The following is a 23,585-nucleotide window of genomic DNA, read 5'->3' as shown; positions in this document are numbered from 1 at the left end:
TTCCACACACATTGACTCTCACTGGGGTACGGGTTCCACGCACACTGACTCTCACTGGGGTACCCGTTCCACACACACTGACTCTCACTGGGGTACAGGCTCCACACACACTGACTCTCACAGGGGTACAGGTTCCACACACATTGAATCTCACTGGGGTACGGGTTCCACACACATTGACTCTCTCTGGGGTACGGGTTCCACGCACACTGACTCTCACTGGGGTACGGGTTCCACACACACTGACTCTCACTGGGATACGGGCTCCACACCCACTGACTCTCACAGGGGTACGGGTTCCACACAAACTGACTCTCACAGGGGTATGGGTTCCACAAACACTGACTCTCACTGGGGTACAGGTGCCACACACACTGACTCTCACTGGGATATGGGCTCCACCCACACTGACTCTCACTGGGATATGGGCTCCACACACACTGACTCTCACTGGGGTACGGGTTCCACGCACACTGACTCTCACTAGGTTACGGGTTCCACACACACTGACTTTCACTGGGGTACGGGTTCCACTCACATTGACTCTCACTGGGGTACGGGTTCCACGCACACTGACTCTCACTGGGGTACGGGTTCCACACACACTGACTCTCACTGGGGTACAGGTTCCACACACACTGACTCTCACTGGGATATGGGCTCCACACACACTAACTCTCACAGGGGTACGGGTTCCACAAACACTGACTCTCACTGGGATATGGGCTCCACACACACTGACACTCACTGGGGTACGGGTTCCACACACACTGACTCTCACTGGGGTACGGGATCCACACACACTGACTCTCACTGGGATACGGACTCCACACACACTGACTCTCACAGGGGTACGGGTTCCACACACACTGACTCTCACTGGGGTACAGGCTCCACACACACTGACTCTCACTGGGGTACGGGTTCCACACACACTGACTCTCACTGGGGTACATGTTCCACACACACTGACTCTCACTGGGGTATGGGTTCCACACACACTGACTCTCACTGGGGTACGGGTTCCACACACATTGACTCTCATTGGGGTACGGGCTCCACACACAATGACTCTCACTGGGGTACGGGTTCCACGCACACTGACTCTCACTGGGGAACGGGTTCCACACACACTGACTCTCACTGGGATACGGGCTTCACACACATTGAATCTCACTGGGGTACGGGTTCCACACACACTGACCCTCACTGGGGAATGGGTTCCACACACACTGACTCTCACTGGGGTACGGTTTCCACACACACTGACTATCACTGGGGAACGGGTTCCACACACACTGACTCTCACTGGGGCACGGGCTCCACACACACTGACTCTCACTGGGGTACAGGTTCCACACACGCTGACTCTCACTGGGGTACGGGTTCCACACACACTTACTGTCACTGGATTACGGGTTCCACACACACTGACTCTCACTTGGGTGCGGATTCCACGCACACTGACTCTCACTGGGGTACGGGTTCCACACACACTGACTCACACTGGGGTACGGGTTCCACAGACACTGAGCCTCACTGGGGTACAGTTCCACACACACTGACTCTCACTTGGGTATGGGTTCCAGACAGACTGATTCTCACTGGGGTATGGGTTCCACACACACTGACTCTCACTGGGGTACAGGTTCCACACACACTGACTCTCACTGGGGTACGGGTTCCACACACACTAACTCTCACTGGGGTACGGGTTCCACACACACTGACTCTCACTGGTGTACGGGTTCCACACACACTGACTCTCACAGGGGTACAGGCTCCACACACACTGACTCTCACAGGGGTACAGGTTCCACACACATTGACTCTCACTGGGGTACGGGTTCCACATACACTGACTCTCACTGGGGTACTGGTTCAACACACATTGACGCTCAATGGGGTACGGGTTCCACGCACACTGACTCTCACTGGGGTACGGGTTCCACACACACTGACTCTCACTGGGGTACGGGTTCCACACACATTGACTCTCTCTGGGGTACGGGTTCCACGCACACTGACTCTCACTGGGGTACGGGTTCCACACACACTGACTCTCACTGGGATACGGGCTCCACACACACTGACTCTCACAGGGGTACTGGTTCCACACACACTGACTCTCACAGGGGTATGGGTTCCACAAAAACTGACTCTCACTGGGGTACAGGTGCCACACACACTGACTCTCACTGGGATATGGGCTCCACCCACACTGACTCTCACTGGGATATGGGCTCCACACACACTGACTCTCACTGGGGTACGGGTTCCACGCACACTGACTCTCACTGGGGTACAGTTCCACACACACTGACTCTCACTTGGGTATGGGTTCCAGACAGACTGATTCTCACTGGGGTATGGGTTCCACACACACTGACTCTCACTGGGGTACAGGTTCCACAAACACTGACTCTCACTGGGGTACGGGTTCCACACACACTAACTCTCACAGGGGTACAGGCTCCACACACACTGACTCTCACAGGGGTACAGGTTCCACACACATTGACTCTCACTGGGGTACGGGTTCCATGCACACTGACTCTCACTGGGGTACGGGTTCCACACACATTGACTCTCACTGGGGTACGGGTTCCACGCACACTGACTCTCACTGAGGTACGGGTTCCACACACACTGACTCTCAAAGGGGTACGGGTTCCACACACACTGACTCTCACAGGGGTATGGGTTCCACAAACACTGATTCTCACTGGGGTACAGGTTCCACACACACTGACTCTCACAGGGGTACAGGCTCCACACACACTGACTCTCACAGGGGTACAGGTTCCACACACATTGACTCTCATTGGGGTACGGGTTCAACACAAACTGACTCTCACTAGGGTACGGGTTCCACTCACATTGACTCTCACTGGGGTACGGGTTCCACGCACACTGACTCTCACTGGGGTACGGGTTCCACACACACTGACTCTCACTGGGGTACAGGTTCCACACACACTGACTCTCACTGGGATATGGGCTCCACACACACTGACTCTCACTGGGGTACGGGTTCCACACACACTGACTCTCACTGGGGTACGGGTTCCACACACACTAACTCTCACAGGGGTACGGGTTCCACACACACTGACTCTCACTTGGATATGGGCTCCACACACACTGACTCTCACTGGGGTACGGGTTCCACACACACTGACTCTCACAGGGGTACGGGTTCCACCCACACTGACTCCCACTGGGGTACAGGCTCCACACACACTGACTCTCACAGGGGTACAGGTTCCACACACATTGATTCTCACTGGGGTACGGGTTCCACACACACTGACTCTCACTGGGGTACAGGCTCCACACACACCGACTCTCACAGGGGTACAGGTTCCACACACATTGAATCTCACTGGGGTACGGGTTCCACGCACACTGACTCTCTCTGGGGTACGGGTTCCACACACACTGACTCTCACTGGGGTGCGGATTCCACGCACACTGACTCTCACTGGGGTACGGGTTCCACGCACACTGACTCTCACTGGGGTACGGGTTCCACACACACTGACTCTCACTGGGGTACGGGTTCCACACACATTGGCTCTCTCTGGGGTACGGGTTCCACGCACACTGACTCTCACTGGGGTACGGGTTCCACACACACTGACTCTCACTGGGATACGGGCTCCACACCCACTGACTCTCACAGGGGTACGGGTTCCACACACACTGACTCTCACAGGGGTATGGGTTCCACAAACACTGACTCTCACTGGGGTACAGGTGCCACACACACTGACTCTCACTGGGATATGGGCTCCACCCACACTGACTCTCACTGGGATATGGGCTCCACACACACTGACTCTCACTGGGGTACGGGTTCCACGCACACTGACTCTCACTGGGTTACGGGTTCCACACACACTGACTCTCACTGGGGTACGGGTTCCACACACATTGACTCTCACTGGGGTAAGGGTTCCACGCACACTGACTCTCAAAGGGGTATGGGTTCCACACACACTGACTCTCACAGGGGTATGGGTTCCACAAACACTGATTCTCACTGGGGTACAGGTTCCACACACACTGACTCTCACAGGGGTACAGGCTCCACACACACTGACTCTCACAGGGGTACAGGTTCCACACACATTGACTCTCACTGGGGTACGGGTTCCACACAATCTGACTCTCACTGGGGTACGGGTTCCATTCACATTGACTCTCACTGGGGTACGGGTTCCACGCACACTGACTCTCACTGGGGTACGGGTTCCACACACACTGACTCTCACTGGGGTACAGGTTCCACACACACTGACTCTCACTGGGATATGGGCTCCACACACACTGACTCTCACTGGGGTACGGGTTCCACACACACTGACTCTCACTGGGGTACGGGTTCCACACACACTAACTCTCACAGGGGTACGGGTTCCACACACACTGACTCTCACTGGGATATGGGCTCCACACACACTGACTCTCACTGGGGTACAGGTTCCACACACATTGACTCTCACTGAGGTACGGCTACCACGCACACTGACTCTCACTGGGGTAAGAGTTCCACACACACTGACTCTCACTGGGGTACGGGTTCCACACACATTGACTCTCACTGGGGTACGGGTTCCACGCACACTGACTCTCACTGGGGTACGGGTTCCACACACACCGACTCTCACTAGGATACGGGCTCCACACACACTGACTCTCACAGGGGTACGGGTTCCACACACACTGACTCTCACAGGGGTATGGGTTCCACAAACACTGACTCTCACTGGGATACGGGCTCCACACACACTGACTCTCACTGGGGTACGGGTTCCACGCACACTGACTCTCACTGGGGTATGGGTTCCACACACACTGACTCTCACTGGGATACGGGCTCCACACACACTGACTCTCACAGGGGTACGGGTTCCACACACACTGACTCTCACAGGGGTATGGGTTCCACAAACACTGATTCTCACTGGGGTACAGGTTCCACACACACTGACTCTCACTGGGGAACGGGTTCCACACACACTGACTCTCACTGGGATACGGGCTCCACACACACTGACTCTCACAGGGGTACGGGTTCTACACACACTGACTCTCACTGGGGTACAGGCTCCACACACACTGACTCTCACAGGGGTACAGGTTCCACACACATTGAATCTCACTGGGGTACGGGTTCCACACACACTGACTCTCACTGGGGTACGGTTTCCACACACATTGACTCTCACTGGGGTACGGGTTCCACGCACACTGACTCTCACTGGGGTACCCGTTCCACACACACTGACTCTCACTGGGGTACAGGCTCCACACACACTGACTCTCACAGGGGTACAGGTTCCACACACATTGAATCTCACTGGGGTACGGGTTCCACACACATTGACTCTCTCTGGGGTACGGGTTCCACGCACACTGACTCTCACTGGGGTACGGGTTCCACACACACTGACTCTCACTGGGATACGGGCTCCACACCCACTGACTCTCACTGGGGTACGGGTTCCACACAAACTGACTCTCACAGGGGTATGGGTTCCACAAACACTGACTCTCACTGGGGTACAGGTGCCACACACACTGACTCTCACTGGGATATGGGCTCCACCCACACTGACTCTCACTGGGATATGGGCTCCACACACACTGACTCTCACTGGGGTACGGGTTCCACGCACACTGACTCTCACTAGGTTACGGGTTCCACACACACTGACTTTCACTGGGGTACGGGTTCCACTCACATTGACTCTCACTGGGGTACGGGTTCCACGCACACTGACTCTCACTGGGGTACGGGTTCCACACACACTGACTCTCACTGGGGTACAGGTTCCACACACACTGACTCTCACTGGGATATGGGCTCCACACACACTAACTCTCACAGGGGTACGGGTTCCACAAACACTGACTCTCACTGGGATATGGGCTCCACACACACTGACACTCACTGGGGTACGGGTTCCACACACACTGACTCTCACTGGGGTACGGGATCCACACACACTGACTCTCACTGGGATACGGACTCCACACACACTGACTCTCACAGGGGTACGGGTTCCACACACACTGACTCTCACTGGGGTACAGGCTCCACACACACTGACTCTCACTGGGGTACGGGTTCCACACACACTGACTCTCACTGGGGTACATGTTCCACACACACTGACTCTCACTGGGGTATGGGTTCCACACACACTGACTCTCACTGGGGTACGGGTTCCACACACATTGACTCTCATTGGGGTACGGGCTCCACACACAATGACTCTCACTGGGGTACGGGTTCCACGCACACTGACTCTCACTGGGGAACGGGTTCCACGCACACTGACTCTCACTGGGGTACGGGTTCCACACACATTGACTCTCACTGGGGTACGGGTTCCACATACACTGACTCTCACTGGGGTACTGGTTCAACACACATTGACGCTCAATGGGGTACGGGTTCCACGCACACTGACTCTCACTGGGGTACGGGTTCCACACACACTGACTCACACTGGGGTACGGGTTCCACACACACTGACTCTCACTGGGGTACGGTTTCCACACACACTGACTATCACTGGGGAACGGGTTCCACACACACTGGCTCTCATTGGGGCACGGGCTCCACACACACTGACTCTCACTGGGGTACAGGTTCCACACACACTGACTCTCACTGGGGTACGGATTCCACACACACTTACTGTCACTGGATTACGGGTTCCACACACACTGACTCTCACTTGGGTGCGGATTCCACGCACACTGACTCTCACTGGGGTACGGGTTCCACACACACTGACTCACACTGGGGTACGGGTTCCACAGACACTGAGCCTCACTGGGGTACAGTTAAACACACACTGACTCTCACTTGGGTATGGGTTCCAGACAGACTGATTCTCACTGGGGTATGGGTTCCACACACACTGACTCTCACTGGGGTACAGGTTCCACACACACTGACTCTCACTGGGGTACGGGTTCGACACACACTAACTCTCACTGGGGTACGGGTTCCACACACACTGACTCTCACTGGTGTACGGGTTCCACACACACTGACTCTCACAGGGGTACAGGCTCCACACACACTGACTCTCACAGGGGTACAGGTTCCACACACATTGACTCTCACTGGGGTACGGGTTCCACATACACTGACTCTCACTGGGGTACTGGTTCAACACACATTGACTCTCAATGGGGTACGGGTTCCACGCACACTGACTCTCACTGGGGTACGGGTTCCACACACACTGACTCTCACTGGGATACGGGCTCCACACACACTGACTCTCACAGGGGTACTGGTTCCACACACACTGACTCTCACAGGGGTATGGGTTCCACAAAAACTGACTCTCACTGGGGTACAGGTGCCACACACACTGACTCTCACTGGGATATGGGCTCCACCCACACTGACTCTCACTGGGATATGGGCTCCACACACACTGACTCTCACTGGGGTACGGGTTCCACGCACACTGACTCTCACTGGGGTACAGTTCCACACACACTGACTCTCACTTGGGTATGGGTTCCAGACAGACTGATTCTCACTGGGGTATGGGTTCCACACACACTGACTCTCACTGGGGTACAGGTTCCACAAACACTGACTCTCACTGGGGTGCGGGTTCCACACACACTAACTCTCACAGGGGTACAGGCTCCACACACACTGACTCTCACAGGGGTACAGGTTCCACACACATTGACTCTCACTGGGGTACGGGTTCCACACACACTGACTCTCACTGGGGTACGGGTTCCACACACATTGACTCTCACTGGGGTACGGGTTCCACGCACACTGACTCTCACTGAGGTACGGGTTCCACACACACTGACTCTCAAAGGGGTACGGGTTCCACACACACTGACTCTCACAGGGGTATGGGTTCCACAAACACTGATTCTCACTGGGGTACAGGTTCCACACACACTGACTCTCACAGGGGTACAGGCTCCACACACACTGACTCTCACAGGGGTACAGGTTCCACACACATTGACTCTCACTGGGGTACGGGTTCCACACAAACTGACTCTCACTGGGGTACGGGTTCCACTCACATTGACTCTCACTGGGGTACGGGTTCCACGCACACTGACTTTCACTGGGGTACGGGTTCCACACACACTAACTCTCACAGGGGTACGGGTTCCACACACACTGACTCTCACTGGGATATGGGCTCCACACACTGACTCTCACTGGGGTACGGGTTCCACACACACTGACTCTCACAGGGGTACGGGTTCCACCCACACTGACTCCCACTGGGGTACAGGCTCCACACACACTGACTCTCACATGGGTACAGGTTCCACACACATTGACTCTCACTGGGGTACGGGTTCCACACACACTGACTCTCACTGGGGTACAGGCTCCACACACACCGACTCTCACAGGGGTACAGGTTCCACACACATTGAATCTCACTGGGGTACGGGTTCCACGCACACTGACTCTCTCTGGGGTACGGGTTCCACACACACTGACTCTCACTGGGGTGCGGATTCCACGCACACTGACTCTCACTGGGGTACGGGTTCCACGCACACTGACTCTCACTGGGGTACGGGTTCCACACACACTGACTATCACTGGGGTACGGGTTCCACACACATTGGCTCTCTCTGGGGTACGGGTTCCACGCACACTGACTCTCACTGGGGTACGGGTTCCACACACACTGACTCTCACTGGGATAAGGGCTCCACACCCACTGACTCTCACAGGGGTACGGGTTCCACACACACTGACTCTCACAGGGGTATGAGTTCCACAAACACTGACTCTCACTGGGGTACAGGTGCCACACACACTGACTCTCACTGGGATATGGGCTCCACCCACACTGACTCTCACTGGGATATGGGCTCCACACACACTGACTCTCACTGGGGTACGGGTTCCACGAACACTGACTCTCACTGGGGCACGGGTTCCACACACATTGACTCTCACTGGGGTACGGGTTCCACATACACTGACTCTCACTGGGGTACTGGTTCAACACACATTGACGCTCAATGGGGTACGGGTTCCACGCACACTGACTCTCACTGGGGTACGGGTTCCACACACACTGACTCTCACTGGGGTACGGGTTCCACACACATTGACTCTCTCTGGGGTACGGGTTCCACGCACACTGACTCTCACTGGGGTACGGGTTCCACACACACTGACTCTCACTGGGATACGGGCTCCACACACACTGACTCTCACAGGGGTACTGGTTCCACACACACTGACTCTCACAGGGGTATGGGTTCCACAAAAACTGACTCTCACTGGGGTACAGGTGCCACACACACTGACTCTCACTGGGATATGGGCTCCACCCACACTGCCTCTCACTGGGATATGGGCTCCACACACACTGACTCTCACTGGGGTACGGGTTCCACGCACACTGACTCTCACTGGGGTACGGGTTCCACACACACTGACTCTCACTGGGGTACGGGGTCCACACACATTGACTCTCACTGGGGTACGGGTTCCACGCACACTGACTCTCACTGGGGTACGGGTTCCACACACACTGACTCTCACTGGGGTACGGGTTCCACACACACTGACTCACACTGGGGTACGGGTTCCACACACACTTAGTCTCACTGGGGTACAGTTCCACACACACTGACTCTCACTTGGGTATGGGTTCCAGACAGACTGATTCTCACTGGGGTATGGGTTCCATACACACTCACTCTCACTGGGGTACAGGTTCCACAAACACTGACTCTCACTGGGGTACGGGTTCCACACACACTAACTCTCACTGGGGTACGGTTTCCACACACATTGACTCTCACTGGGGTACGGGTTCCACGCACACTGACTCTCACTGGGGTACCCGTTCCACACACACTGACTCTCACTGGGGTACAGGCTCCACACACACTGACTCTCACAGGGGTACAGGTTCCACACACATTGAATCTCACTGGGGTACGGGTTCCACACACATTGACTCTCTCTGGGGTACGGGTTCCACGCACACTGACTCTCACTGGGGTACGGGTTCCACACACACTGACTCTCACTGGGATACGGGCTCCACACCCACTGACTCTCACAGGGGTACGGGTTCCACACAAACTGACTCTCACAGGGGTATGGGTTCCACAAACACTGACTCTCACTGGGGTACAGGTGCCACACACACTGACTCTCACTGGGATATGGGCTCCACCCACACTGACTCTCACTGGGATATGGGCTCCACACACACTGACTCTCACTGGGGTACGGGTTCCACGCACACTGACTCTCACTAGGTTACGGGTTCCACACACACTGACTTTCACTGGGGTACGGGTTCCACTCACATTGACTCTCACTGGGGTACGGGTTCCACGCACACTGACTCTCACTGGGGTACGGGTTCCACACACACTGACTCTCACTGGGGTACAGGTTCCACACACACTGACTCTCACTGGGATATGGGCTCCACACACACTAACTCTCACAGGGGTACGGGTTCCACAAACACTGACTCTCACTGGGATATGGGCTCCACACACACTGACACTCACTGGGGTACGGGTTCCACACACACTGACTCTCACTGGGGTACGGGATCCACACACACTGACTCTCACTGGGATACGGACTCCACACACACTGACTCTCACAGGGGTACGGGTTCCACACACACTGACTCTCACTGGGGTACAGGCTCCACACACACTGACTCTCACTGGGGTACGGGTTCCACACACACTGACTCTCACTGGGGTACATGTTCCACACACACTGACTCTCACTGGGGTATGGGTTCCACACACACTGACTCTCACTGGGGTACGGGTTCCACACACATTGACTCTCATTGGGGTACGGGCTCCACACACAATGACTCTCACTGGGGTACGGGTTCCACGCACACTGACTCTCACTGGGGAACGGGTTCCACGCACACTGACTCTCACTGGGGTACGGGTTCCACACACATTGACTCTCACTGGGGTACGGGTTCCACATACACTGACTCTCACTGGGGTACTGGTTCAACACACATTGACGCTCAATGGGGTACGGGTTCCACGCACACTGACTCTCACTGGGGTACGGGTTCCACACACACTGACTCACACTGGGGTACGGGTTCCACACACACTGACTCTCACTGGGGTACGGTTTCCACACACACTGACTATCACTGGGGAACGGGTTCCACACACACTGGCTCTCATTGGGGCACGGGCTCCACACACACTGACTCTCACTGGGGTACAGGTTCCACACACACTGACTCTCACTGGGGTACGGATTCCACACACACTTACTGTCACTGGATTACGGGTTCCACACACACTGACTCTCACTTGGGTGCGGATTCCACGCACACTGACTCTCACTGGGGTACGGGTTCCACACACACTGACTCACACTGGGGTACGGGCTCCACACCCACTGACTCTCACAGGGGTACGGGTTCCACACAAACTGACTCTCACAGGGGTATGGGTTCCACAAACACTGACTCTCACTGGGGTACAGGTGCCACACACACTGACTCTCACTGGGATATGGGCTCCACCCACACTGACTCTCACTGGGATATGGGCTCCACACACACTGACTCTCACTGGGGTACGGGTTCCACGCACACTGACTCTCACTAGGTTACGGGTTCCACACACACTGACTTTCACTGGGGTACGGGTTCCACTCACATTGACTCTCACTGGGGTACGGGTTCCACGCACACTGACTCTCACTGGGGTACGGGTTCCACACACACTGACTCTCACTGGGGTACAGGTTCCACACACACTGACTCTCACTGGGATATGGGCTCCACACACACTAACTCTCACAGGGGTACGGGTTCCACAAACACTGACTCTCACTGGGATATGGGCTCCACACACACTGACACTCACTGGGGTACGGGTTCCACACACACTGACTCTCACTGGGGTACGGGATCCACACACACTGACTCTCACTGGGATACGGACTCCACACACACTGACTCTCACAGGGGTACGGGTTCCACACACACTGACTCTCACTGGGGTACAGGCTCCACACACACTGACTCTCACTGGGGTACGGGTTCCACACACACTGACTCTCACTGGGGTACATGTTCCACACACACTGACTCTCACTGGGGTATGGGTTCCACACACACTGACTCTCACTGGGGTACGGGTTCCACACACATTGACTCTCATTGGGGTACGGGCTCCACACACAATGACTCTCACTGGGGTACGGGTTCCACGCACACTGACTCTCACTGGGGAACGGGTTCCACGCACACTGACTCTCACTGGGGTACGGGTTCCACACACATTGACTCTCACTGGGGTACGGGTTCCACATACACTGACTCTCACTGGGGTACTGGTTCAACACACATTGACGCTCAATGGGGTACGGGTTCCACGCACACTGACTCTCACTGGGGTACGGGTTCCACACACACTGACTCACACTGGGGTACGGGTTCCACACACACTGACTCTCACTGGGGTACGGTTTCCACACACACTGACTATCACTGGGGAACGGGTTCCACACACACTGGCTCTCATTGGGGCACGGGCTCCACACACACTGACTCTCACTGGGGTACAGGTTCCACACACACTGACTCTCACTGGGGTACGGATTCCACACACACTTACTGTCACTGGATTACGGGTTCCACACACACTGACTCTCACTTGGGTGCGGATTCCACGCACACTGACTCTCACTGGGGTACGGGTTCCACACACACTGACTCACACTGGGGTACGGGTTCCACAGACACTGAGCCTCACTGGGGTACAGTTAAACACACACTGACTCTCACTTGGGTATGGGTTCCAGACAGACTGATTCTCACTGGGGTATGGGTTCCACACACACTGACTCTCACTGGGGTACAGGTTCCACACACACTGACTCTCACTGGGGTACGGGTTCGACACACACTAACTCTCACTGGGGTACGGGTTCCACATACACTGACTCTCACTGGGGTACTGGTTCAACACACATTGACTCTCACTGGGGTACGGGTTCCACATACACTGACTCTCACTGGGGTACTGGTTCAACACACATTGACTCTCAATGGGGTACGGGTTCCACGCACACTGACTCTCACTGGGGTACGGGTTCCACACACACTGACTCTCACTGGGATACGGGCTCCACACACACTGACTCTCACAGGGGTACTGGTTCCACACACACTGACTCTCACAGGGGTATGGGTTCCACAAAAACTGACTCTCACTGGGGTACAGGTGCCACACACACTGACTCTCACTGGGATATGGGCTCCACCCACACTGACTCTCACTGGGATATGGGCTCCACACACACTGACTCTCACTGGGGTACGGGTTCCACGCACACTGACTCTCACTGGGGTACAGTTCCACACACACTGACTCTCACTTGGGTATGGGTTCCAGACAGACTGATTCTCACTGGGGTATGGGTTCCACACACACTGACTCTCACTGGGGTACAGGTTCCACAAACACTGACTCTCACTGGGGTGCGGGTTCCACACACACTAACTCTCACAGGGGTACAGGCTCCACACACACTGACTCTCACAGGGGTACAGGTTCCACACACATTGACTCTCACTGGGGTACGGGTTCCACACACACTGACTCTCACTGGGGTACGGGTTCCACACACATTGACTCTCACTGGGGTACGGGTTCCACGCACACTGACTCTCACTGAGGTACGGGTTCCACACACACTGACTCTCAAAGGGGTACGGGTTCCACACACACTGACTCTCACAGGGGTATGGGTTCCACAAACACTGATTCTCACTGGGGTACAGGTTCCACACACACTGACTCTCACAGGGGTACAGGCTCCACACACACTGACTCTCACAGGGGTACAGGTTCCACACACATTGACTCTCACTGGGGTACGGGTTCCACACAAACTGACTCTCACTGGGGTACGGGTTCCACTCACATTGACTCTCACTGGGGTACGGGTTCCACGCACACTGACTTTCACTGGGGTACGGGTTCCACACACACTAACTCTCACAGGGGTACGGGTTCCACACACACTGACTCTCACTGGGATATGGGCTCCACACACTGACTCTCACTGGGGTACGGGTTCCACACACACTGACTCTCACAGGGGTACGGGTTCCACCCACACTGACTCCCACTGGGGTACAGGCTCCACACACACTGACTCTCACATGGGTACAGGTTCCACACACATTGACTCTCACTGGGGTACGGGTTCCACACACACTGACTCTCACTGGGGTACAGGCTCCACACACACCGACTCTCACAGGGGTACAGGTTCCACACACATTGAATCTCACTGGGGTACGGGTTCCACGCACACTGACTCTCTCTGGGGTACGGGTTCCACACACACTGACTCTCACTGGGGTGCGGATTCCACGCACACTGACTCTCACTGGGGTACGGGTTCCACGCACACTGACTCTCACTGGGGTACGGGTTCCACACACACTGACTATCACTGGGGTACGGGTTCCACACACATTGGCTCTCTCTGGGGTACGGGTTCCACGCACACTGACTCTCACTGGGGTACGGGTTCCACACACACTGACTCTCACTGGGATAAGGGCTCCACACCCACTGACTCTCACAGGGGTACGGGTTCCACACACACTGACTCTCACAGGGGTATGAGTTCCACAAACACTGACTCTCACTGGGGTACAGGTGCCACACACACTGACTCTCACTGGGATATGGGCTCCACCCACACTGACTCTCACTGGGATATGGGCTCCACACACACTGACTCTCACTGGGGTACGGGTTCCACGAACACTGACTCTCACTGGGGCACGGGTTCCACACACATTGACTCTCACTGGGGTACGGGTTCCACATACACTGACTCTCACTGGGGTACTGGTTCAACACACATTGACGCTCAATGGGGTACGGGTTCCACGCACACTGACTCTCACTGGGGTACGGGTTCCACACACACTGACTCTCACTGGGGTACGGGTTCCACACACATTGACTCTCTCTGGGGTACGGGTTCCACGCACACTGACTCTCACTGGGGTACGGGTTCCACACACACTGACTCTCACTGGGATACGGGCTCCACACACACTGACTCTCACAGGGGTACTGGTTCCACACACACTGACTCTCACAGGGGTATGGGTTCCACAAAAACTGACTCTCACTGGGGTACAGGTGCCACACACACTGACTCTCACTGGGATATGGGCTCCACCCACACTGCCTCTCACTGGGATATGGGCTCCACACACACTGACTCTCACTGGGGTACGGGTTCCACGCACACTGACTCTCACTGGGGTACGGGTTCCACACACACTGACTCTCACTGGGGTACGGGGTCCACACACATTGACTCTCACTGGGGTACGGGTTCCACGCACACTGACTCTCACTGGGGTACGGGTTCCACACACACTGACTCTCACTGGGGTACGGGTTCCACACACACTGACTCACACTGGGGTACGGGTTCCACACACACTTAGTCTCACTGGGGTACAGTTCCACACACACTGACTCTCACTTGGGTATGGGTTCCAGACAGACTGATTCTCACTGGGGTATGGGTTCCATACACACTCACTCTCACTGGGGTACAGGTTCCACAAACACTGACTCTCACTGGGGTACGGGTTCCACACACACTAACTCTCACTGGGGTACGGGTTCCACACACACTGACTCTCACTGGTGTACGGGTTCCACACACACTGACTCTCACAGGGGTACAGGCTCCACACACACTGACTCTCACAGGGGTACAGGTTCCACACACATTGACTCTCACTGGGGTACGGGTTCCACACACACTGACTCTCACTGGGGTACGGGTTCCACACACATTGACTCTCACTGGGGTACGGGTTCCACGCACACTGACTCTCACTGGGGTACGGGTTCCACACACATTGACTCTCACTGGGGTACGGGTTCCACGCACACTGACTCTCACTGAGGTACGGGTTCCACACACACTGACTCTCAAAGGGGTACGGGTTCCACACACACTGACTCTCACAGGGGTATGGGTTCCACAAACACTGATTCTCACTGGGGTACAGGTTCCACACACACTGACTCTCACAGGGGTACAGGCTCCACACACACTGACTCTCACAGGGGTACAGGTTCCACACACATTGACTCTCACTGGGGTACGGGTTCCACACAAACTGACTCTCACTGGGGTACGGGTTCCACTCACATTGACTCTCACTGGGGTACGGGTTCCACGCACACTGACTCTCACTGGGGTACGGGTTCCACACACACTGACTCTCACTGGGGTACAGGTTCCACACACACTGACTCTCACTGGGATATGGGCTCCACACACACTGACTCTCACTGGGGTACGGGTTCCACACACACTGACTCTCACTGGGGTACGGGTTCCACACACACTAACTCTCACAGGGGTACGGGTTCCACACACACTGACTCTCACTGGGATATGGGCTCCACACACACTGACTCTCACTGGGGTACGGGTTCCACACACACTGACTCTCACAGGGGTACGGGTTCCACCCACACTGACTCCCACTGGGGTACAGGCTCCACACACACTGACTCTCACAGGGGTACAGGTTCCACACACATTGACTCTCACTGGGGTACGGGTTCCACACACACTGACTCTCACTGGGGTACAGGCTCCACACACACCGACTCTCACAGGGGTACAGGTTCCACACACATTGAATCTCACTGGGGTACGGGTTCCACGCACACTGACTCTCTCTGGGGTACGGGTTCCACACACACTGACTCTCACTGGGGTGCGGATTCCACGCACACTGACTCTCACTGGGGTACGGGTTCCACGCACACTGACTCTCACTGGGGTACGGGTTCCACACACACTGACTCTCACTGGGGTACGGGTTCCACACACATTGATTCTCACTGGGGTACGGGTTCCACGCACACTGACTCTCACTTGGGTACGGGTTCCACACACACTGACTCTCACTGGGGTACGGGTTCCACACACACTGACTCACACTGGGGTACGGGTTCCACACACACTGAGTCTCACTGGGGTACAGTTCCACACACACTGACTCTCACTTGGGTATGGGTTCCAGACAGACTGATTCTCACTGGGGTATGGGTTCCATACACACTGACTCTCACTGGGGTACAGGTTCCACAAACACTGACTCTCACTGGGGTACGGGTTCCACACACACTAACTCTCACTGGGGTACGGGTTCCACACACACTGACTCTCACTGGTGTACGGGTTCCACACACACTGACTCTCACAGGGGTACAGGCTCCACACACACTGACTCTCACAGGGGTACAGGTTCCACACACATTGACTCTCACTGGGGTACGGGTTCCACACACACTGACTCTCACTGGGGTACGGGTTCCACACACATTGACTCTCACTGGGGTACGGGTTCCACGCACACTGACTCTCACTGGGGTACGGGTTCCACACACATTGACTCTCACTGGGGTACGGGTTCCACGCACACTGACTCTCACTGAGGTACGGGTTCCACACACACTGACTCTCAAAGGGGTACGGGTTCCACACACACTGACTCTCACAGGGGTATGGGTTCCACAAACACTGATTCTCACTGGGGTACAGGTTCCACACACACTGACTCTCACAGGGGTACAGGCTCCACACACACTGACTCTCACAGGGGTACAGGTTCCACACACATTGACTCTCACTGGGGTACGGGTTCCACACAAACTGACTCTCACTGGGGTACGGGTTCCACTCACATTGACTCTCACTGGGGTACGGGTTCCACGCACACTGACTCTCACTGGGGTACGGGTTCCACACACACTGACTCTCACTGGGGTACAGGTTCCACACACACTGACTCTCACTGGGATATGGGCTCCACACACACTGACTCTCACTGGGGTACGGGTTCCACACACACTGACTCTCACTGGGGTACGGGTTCCACACACACTAACTCTCACAGGGGTACGGGTTCCACACACACTGACTCTCACTGGGATATGGGCTCCACACACACTGACTCTCACTGGGGTACGGGTTCCACACACACTGACTCTCACAGGGGTACGGATTCCACCCACACTGACTCCCACTGGGGTACAGGCTCCACACACACTGACTCTCACAGGGGTACAGGTTCCACACACATTGACTCTCACTGGGGTACGGGTTCCACACACACTGACTCTCACTGGCGTACAGGCTCCACACACACCGACTCTCACAGGGGTACACGTTCCACACACACTGACTCTCAAAGGGGTACGGGTTCCACACACACTGACTCTCACAGGGGTATGGGTTCCACAAACACTGATTCTCACTGGGGTACAGGTTCCACACACACTGACTCTCACAGGGGTACAGGCTCCACACACACTGACTCTCACAGGGGTACAGGTTCCACACACATTGACTCTCACTGGGGTACGGGTTCCACACAAACTGACTCTCACTGGGGTACGGGTTCCACTCACATTGACTCTCACTGGGGTACGGGTTCCACGCACACTGACTTTCACTGGGGTACGGGTTCCACACACACTAACTCTCACAGGGGTACGGGTTCCACACACACTGACTCTCACTGGGATATGGGCTCCACACACTGACTCTCACTGGGGTACGGGTTCCACACACACTGACTCTCACAGGGGTACGGGTTCCACCCACACTGACTCCCACTGGGGTACAGGCTCCACACACACTGACTCTCACATGGGTACAGGTTCCACACACATTGACTCTCACTGGGGTACGGGTTCCACACACACTGACTCTCACTGGGGTACAGGCTCCACACACACCGACTCTCACAGGGGTACAGGTTCCACACACATTGAATCTCACTGGGGTACGGGTTCCACGCACACTGACTCTCTCTGGGGTACGGGTTCCACACACACTGACTCTCACTGGGGTGCGGATTCCACGCACACTGACTCTCACTGGGGTACGGGTTCCACGCACACTGACTCTCACTGGGGTACGGGTTCCACACACACTGACTATCACTGGGGTACGGGTTCCACACACATTGGCTCTCTCTGGGGTACGGGTTCCACGCACACTGACTCTCACTGGGGTACGGGTTCCACACACACTGACTCTCACTGGGATAAGGGCTCCACACCCACTGACTCTCACAGGGGTACGGGTTCCACACACACTGACTCTCACAGGGGTATGAGTTCCACAAACACTGACTCTCACTGGGGTACAGGTGCCACACACACTGACTCTCACTGGGATATGGGCTCCACCCACACTGACTCTCACTGGGATATGGGCTCCACACACACTGACTCTCACTGGGGTACGGGTTCCACGAACACTGACTCTCACTGGGGCACGGGTTCCACACACATTGACTCTCACTGGGGTACGGGTTCCACATACACTGACTCTCACTGGGGTACTGGTTCAACACACATTGACGCTCAATGGGGTACGGGTTCCACGCACACTGACTCTCACTGGGGTACGGGTTCCACACACACTGACTCTCACTGGGGTACGGGTTCCACACACATTGACTCTCTCTGGGGTACGGGTTCCACGCACACTGACTCTCACTGGGGTACGGGTTCCACACACACTGACTCTCACTGGGATACGGGCTCCACACACACTGACTCTCACAGGGGTACTGGTTCCACACACACTGACTCTCACAGGGGTATGGGTTCCACAAAAACTGACTCTCACTGGGGTACAGGTGCCACACACACTGACTCTCACTGGGATATGGGCTCCACCCACACTGCCTCTCACTGGGATATGGGCTCCACACACACTGACTCTCACTGGGGTACGGGTTCCACGCACACTGACTCTCACTGGGGTACGGGTTCCACACACACTGACTCTCACTGGGGTACGGGGTCCACACACATTGACTCTCACTGGGGTACGGGTTCCACGCACACTGACTCTCACTGGGGTACGGGTTCCACACACACTGACTCTCACTGGGGTACGGGTTCCACACACACTGACTCACACTGGGGTACGGGTTCCACACACACTTAGTCTCACTGGGGTACAGTTCCACACACACTGACTCTCACTTGGGTATGGGTTCCAGACAGACTGATTCTCACTGGGGTATGGGTTCCATACACACTCACTCTCACTGGGGTACAGGTTCCACAAACACTGACTCTCACTGGGGTACGGGTTCCACACACACTAACTCTCACTGGGGTACGGGTTCCACACACACTGACTCTCACTGGTGTACGGGTTCCACACACACTGACTCTCACAGGGGTACAGGCTCCACACACACTGACTCTCACAGGGGTACAGGTTCCACACACATTGACTCTCACTGGGGTACGGGTTCCACACACACTGACTCTCACTGGGGTACGGGTTCCACACACATTGACTCTCACTGGGGTACGGGTTCCACGCACACTGACTCTCACTGGGGTACGGGTTCCACACACATTGACTCTCACTGGGGTACGGGTTCCACGCACACTGACTCTCACTGAGGTACGGGTTCCACACACACTGACTCTCAAAGGGGTACGGGTTCCACACACACTGACTCTCACAGGGGTATGGGTTCCACAAACACTGATTCTCACTGGGGTACAGGTTCCACACACACTGACTCTCACAGGGGTACAGGCTCCACACACACTGACTCTCACAGGGGTACAGGTTCCACACACATTGACTCTCACTGGGGTACGGGTTCCACACAAACTGACTCTCACTGGGGTACGGGTTCCACTCACATTGACTCTCACTGGGGTACGGGTTCCACGCACACTGACTCTCACTGGGGTACGGGTTCCACACACACTGACTCTCACTGGGGTACAGGTTCCACACACACTGACTCTCACTGGGATATGGGCTCCACACACACTGACTCTCACTGGGGTACGGGTTCCACACACACTGACTCTCACTGGGGTACGGGTTCCACACACACTAACTCTCACAGGGGTACGGGTTCCACACACACTGACTCTCACTGGGATATGGGCTCCACACACACTGACTCTCACTGGGGTACGGGTTCCACACACACTGACTCTCACAGGGGTACGGGTTCCACCCACACTGACTCCCACTGGGGTACAGGCTCCACACACACTGACTCTCACAGGGGTACAGGTTCCACACACATTGACTCTCACTGGGGTACGGGTTCCACACACACTGACTCTCACTGGGGTACAGGCTCCACACACACCGACTCTCACAGGGGTACAGGTTCCACACACATTGAATCTCACTGGGGTACGGGTTCCACGCACACTGACTCTCTCTGGGGTACGGGTTCCACACACACTGACTCTCACTGGGGTGCGGATTCCACGCACACTGACTCTCACTGGGGTACGGGTTCCACGCACACTGACTCTCACTGGGGTACGGGTTCCACACACACTGACTCTCACTGGGGTACGGGTTCCACACACATTGATTCTCACTGGGGTACGGGTTCCACGCACACTGACTCTCACTTGGGTACGGGTTCCACACACACTGACTCTCACTGGGGTACGGGTTCCACACACACTGACTCACACTGGGGTACGGGTTCCACACACACTGAGTCTCACTGGGGTACAGTTCCACACACACTGACTCTCACTTGGGTATGGGTTCCAGACAGACTGATTCTCACTGGGGTATGGGTTCCATACACACTGACTCTCACTGGGGTACAGGTTCCACAAACACTGACTCTCACTGGGGTACGGGTTCCACACACACTAACTCTCACTGGGGTACGGGTTCCACACACACTGACTCTCACTGGTGTACGGGTTCCACACACACTGACTCTCACAGGGGTACAGGCTCCACACACACTGACTCTCACAGGGGTACAGGTTCCACACACATTGACTCTCACTGGGGTACGGGTTCCACACACACTGACTCTCACTGGGGTACGGGTTCCACACACATTGACTCTCACTGGGGTACGGGTTCCACGCACACTGACTCTCACTGGGGTACGGGTTCCACACACATTGACTCTCACTGGGGTACGGGTTCCACGCACACTGACTCTCACTGAGGTACGGGTTCCACACACACTGACTCTCAAAGGGGTACGGGTTCCACACACACTGACTCTCACAGGGGTATGGGTTCCACAAACACTGATTCTCACTGGGGTACAGGTTCCACACACACTGACTCTCACAGGGGTACAGGCTCCACACACACTGACTCTCACAGGGGTACAGGTTCCACACACATTGACTCTCACTGGGGTACGGGTTCCACACAAACTGACTCTCACTGGGGTACGGGTTCCACTCACATTGACTCTCACTGGGGTACGGGTTCCACGCACACTGACTCTCACTGGGGTACGGGTTCCACACACACTGACTCTCACTGGGGTACAGGTTCCACACACACTGACTCTCACTGGGATATGGGCTCCACACACACTGACTCTCACTGGGGTACGGGTTCCACACACACTGACTCTCACTGGGGTACGGGTTCCACACACACTAACTCTCACAGGGGTACGGGTTCCACACACACTGACTCTCACTGGGATATGGGCTCCACACACACTGACTCTCACTGGGGTACGGGTTCCACACACACTGACTCTCACAGGGGTACGGGTTCCACCCACACTGACTCCCACTGGGGTACAGGCTCCACACACACTGACTCTCACAGGGGTACAGGTTCCACACACATTGACTCTCACTGGGGTACGGGTTCCACACACACTGACTCTCACTGGCGTACAGGCTCCACACACACCGACTCTCACAGGGGTACACGTTCCACACACATTGAATCTCACTGGGGTACGGGTTCCACGCACACTGACTCTCTCTGGGGTACGGGTTCCACACACACTGACTCTCACTGGGGTGCGGATTCCACGCACACTGACTCTCACTGGGGTACGGGTTCCACGCACACTGACTCTCACTGGGGTACGGGTTCCACACACACTGACTCTCACTGGGGTACGGGTTCCACACACATTGACTCTCTCTGGGGTACGGGTTCCACGCACACTGACTCTCACTGGGGTACGGGGTCCACACACACTGACTCTCACTGGGATACGGGCTCCACACCCACTGACTCTCACAGGGGTACGGGTTCCACACACACTGACTCTCACAGGGGTATGAGTTCCACAAACACTGACTCTCACTGGCGTACAGGTGCCGCACACACTGACTCTCACTGGGATATGGGCTCCACCCACACTGACTCTCACTGGGATATGGGCTCCACACACACTGACTCTCACTGGGGTACGGGTTCCACGCACACTGACTCTCACTGGGGTACGGGTTCCACACACATTGACTCTCACTGGGGTACGGGTTCCACATACACTGACTCTCACTGGGGTACTGGTTCAACACACATTGACGCTCAATGGGGTACGGGTTCCACGCACACTGACTCTCACTGGGGTACGGGTTCCACACACACTGACTCTCACTGGGGTACGGGTTCCACACACATTGACTCTCTCTGGGGTACGGGTTCCACG

Source organism: Scyliorhinus torazame, chromosome 12, assembly GCF_047496885.1.
Source record: "Scyliorhinus torazame isolate Kashiwa2021f chromosome 12, sScyTor2.1, whole genome shotgun sequence".
Taxonomy (NCBI): Eukaryota; Metazoa; Chordata; class Chondrichthyes; order Carcharhiniformes; family Scyliorhinidae; genus Scyliorhinus; species Scyliorhinus torazame.
The sequence above is the reverse complement of the archived record's forward strand: the minus strand, read 5'-3'. Positions refer to the sequence as shown.